Raw genomic sequence first — 3,759 nt, forward strand, 5'->3', positions numbered from 1 at the left:
TAACAAAAGATACTGGATAACTAAATTAGCGATCACCACATAATCCGACATGAGGGGCAGTCGTGTCAGTCTCCAGTCAAACAAACATCCTACTTACAGCTCGCTGGCGTCATGCCGTTGACAATACACTGACAATTGGAGGCCAGCCCTGATAAGTTGTTCATTGTTACATATGCATACATATACATGCATATGGTTGTCATTTGCAGGTTTTTATAAGTTTGGATAAGTAAAATACCTGATAAGTAAACAATTTTGGCGAGTCCCTTGAAATTTTACTTATCAGGTTTCCACTGTATACCGAGATACAGTGCACCCTGGTTATAATGTATGTTGTGTAGACAGATATTCAGCAACTCAGTCTAGGTGGGAAATAGATACCGAGATACAGTGCACCCTTGTTATAATGTATGTTGTGTAGACAGATATTCCGCAACTCAGTCTAGGTGGGAAATAGATACCGAGATACAGTGCACCCTGGTTATAATGTATGTTGTGTAGACAGATATTCCGCAACTCAGTCTAGGTGGGAAATAGATACCGAGATACAGTGCAGCCTAGTTATAATGTATGTTGTGTAGACAGATATTCCGCAACTCAGTCTAGGTGGGAAATATGTACCGAGATACAGTTCACCCTGGTTATAATGTATGTTGTGTTAAGTGTAGACAGATATTCCGCAACTCAGTCTAGGTGGGGAAACAGATACCGAGATACAGTGCACCCTGGTTATAATGTATGTTGTGTAGACAGATATTCCGCAACTCATTCTAGGTGGGAAATAGATACCGAGATACAGTGCAGCCTAGTTATAATGTATGTTGTGTAGACAGATATTCCGCAACTCAGTCTAGGTGGGAAATATGTACCGAGATACAGTTCACCCTGGTTATAATGTATGTTGTGTTAAGTGTAGACAGATATTCCGCAACTCAGTCTAGGTGGGAAACAGATACCGAGATACAGTGCACCCTGGTTATAATGTATGTTGTGTAGACAGATATTCCGCAACTCATTCTAGGTGGGAAATATACAGTGGAAACCGCCTAAGTAAACAATTCTGCTTAACTAAATGTCTTCTCACGGTCCCTGGAAGTAAATTACTTAACAAAAGATACTGGATAACTAAATTAGCGATCACCACATAATCCGACATGAGGGGCAGTCGTGTCAGTCTCCAGTCAAACAAACATCCTACTTACAGCTCGCTGGCGTCATGCCGTTGACAATACACTGACAATTGGAGGCCAGCCCTGATAAGTTGTTCATTGTTACATATGCATACATATACATGCATATGGTTGTCATTTGCAGGTTTTTATAAGTTTGGATAAGTAAAATACCTGATAAGTAAACAATTTTGGCGAGTCCCTTGAAATTTTACTTATCAGGTTTCCACTGTATACCGAGATATAGTGCAAACTGGTTATAATGTATGTTGTGCTAAGTGTAGACAGATATTCCGCAACTCAGTCTAGGTGGGAAATAGATACCGAGATACAGTGCACCCTGGTTATAATGTATGTTGTGCTAAGTGTAGACAGATATTCCGCAACTCAGTCTAGGTGGGAAATATGTACCGAGATACAGTGCACCCTGGTTATAATGTACGTTGTGTAGACAGATATTCCCAACTCAGTTTAGGTGGGAAATATATACCGAGATACAGTGCACCCTGGTTATAATGTATATTGTGTAGACAGATATTCCGCAACTCAGTTTAGGTGGGAAATAGATACCGAGATACAGTGCACCCTGGTTATAATGTATATTGTGTAGACAGATATTCCGCAACTCATTCTAGGTGGGAAATATGTACCGAGATACAGTGCACCCTGGTTATAATGTATGTGATGTAGACAGAGATTCCGCAGCTCAGTCTAGGTGGGAAATAGATACCCAGATACAGTGCACCCTTGTTATAATGTATGTTGTGTAGACAGATATTCCGCAACTCAGTCTAGGTGGGAAATAGATACCGAGATACAGTGCACCCTGGTTATAATGTATGTTGTGCTAAGTGTAGACAAATATTCCGCAACTCAGTCTAGGTGGGAAATAGATGCCGAGATACAGTGCACCCTGGTTATAATGTGTTTCCTCCCAACTCAGTCTAGGTGTGAAAAGAACCTACAGTGGTTATAATGTATGTTGTATTTATGTGTGTACATGCTCCATCTGAGAAATATAGAATGATCCCCGGGGTGACTTCCTCCCACTCTCTGAGAACTACTTGGTGTGGTGTCAATCATGAAAGGACAACCCTAAACTAGGCTCCACTGCCTGACTCCCCGGGGTGACTTCCTCCCACTCTCTGAGAACTACTTGGTGTGGTGTCAATCATGAAAGGACAACCCTAAACTAGGCTCCACTGCCTGACTCCCCGGGGTGACTTCCTCCCACTCTCGGAGAACTACTTGGTGTGGTGTCAATCATGAAAGGACAACCCTAAACTAGGCTCCACTACCTGACTCCCCGGGGTGACTTCCTCCCACTCTCGGAGAACTGCTTGGTGTGGTGTCAATCATGAAAGGACAACCCTAAACTAGGCTCCACTACCTGACTCCCCGGGGTGACCTCCTCCCACTCTCTGAGAACTACTTGGTGTGGTGTCAATCATGAAAGGACAACCCTAAACTAGGCTCCACTGCCTGACTCCCCGGGGTGACCTCCTCCCACTCTCGGGAGAACTACTTGGTGTGGTGTCAATCATGAAAGGACAACCCTAAACTAGGCTCTACTACCTGACTCCCCGGGGTGACCTCCTCCCACTCTCGGAGAACTACTTGGTGTGGTGTCAATCATGAAAGGACAACCCTAAACTAGGCTCCACTACCTGACTCCCCGGGGTGACCTCCTCCCACTCTCGGAGAACTACTTGGTGTGGTGTCAATCATGAAAGGACAACCCTAAACTAGGCTCTACTACCGGGGTGACCTCCTCCCACTCTCAGAGAACTGCTTGGTGTGGGGTCAATCATGAAAGGACCACCCTAAACTAGGCTCTACTACCGGGGTGGCCTCCTCCCACTCTCGGAGAACTGCTTGGTGTGGTGTCAATCATGAAAGGACAACCCTAAACTAGGCTCTACTACCTGACTCCCCGGGGTGACCTCCTCCCACTCTCGGAGAACTACTTGGTGTGGTGTCAATCATGAAAGGACAACCCTAAACTAGGCTCCACTACCTGACTCCCCGGGGTGACCTCCTCCCACTCTCGGAGAACTACTTGGTGTGGTGTCAATCATGAAAGGACAACCCTAAACTAGGCTCTACTACCTGACTCCCCGGGGTGACCTCCTCCCACTCTCGGAGAACTACTTGGTGTGGTGTCAATCATGAAAGGACAACCCTAAACTAGGCTCTACTACCTGACTCCCCGGGGTGACCTCCTCCCACTCTCGGAGAACTACTTGGTGTGGTGTCAATCATGAAAGGACAACCCTAAACTAGGCTCTACTACCTGACTCCCCGGGGTGACCTCCTCCCACTCTCGGAGAACTACTTGGTGTGGTGTCAATCATGAAAGGACAACCCTAAACTAGGCTCTACTACCTGACTCCCCAGGGTGACCTCCTCCCACTCTCGGAGAACTACTTGGTGTGTGGTGTCAATCATGAAAGGACAACCCTAAACTAGGCTCTACTACCTGACTCCCGGGGTGACCTCCTCCCACTCTCGGAGAACTACTTGGTGTGGTGTCAATCATGAAAGGACAACCCTAAACTAGGCTCTACTACCTGACTCCCCGGGGTGACCT

The 3,759-nt window shown here is 46.0% G+C and overlaps 1 long non-coding RNA gene across 3 annotated transcripts; it reads left to right on the forward strand.

Moving 5' to 3' along the window:
• The first annotated feature begins 540 nt into the window (after nt 1-540).
• Nucleotides 541-2,089, forward strand: LOC124276746. 3 transcript variants are annotated; one of them, XR_006898649.1, is made up of 5 exons: nt 541-617; nt 706-865; nt 953-1,021; nt 1,479-1,576; nt 1,736-2,089. It is a non-coding gene; the product is annotated as an uncharacterized LOC124276746 (long non-coding RNA). The 3 variants fall into 3 exon arrangements; XR_006898648.1 differs by lacking the exon at nt 1,479-1,576 and having other exon boundaries at nt 1,645-2,089; XR_006898647.1 differs by lacking the exon at nt 1,736-2,089 and having other exon boundaries at nt 1,479-1,625.
• The last annotated feature ends 1,670 nt before the right edge of the window (nt 2,090-3,759 follow it).

The sequence above is a fragment of the Haliotis rubra genome, unplaced genomic scaffold, assembly GCF_003918875.1.
Source record: "Haliotis rubra isolate DU_JTF1 unplaced genomic scaffold, ASM391887v1 Scf2121, whole genome shotgun sequence".
NCBI lineage: Eukaryota > Metazoa > Mollusca > Gastropoda > Lepetellida > Haliotidae > Haliotis > Haliotis rubra.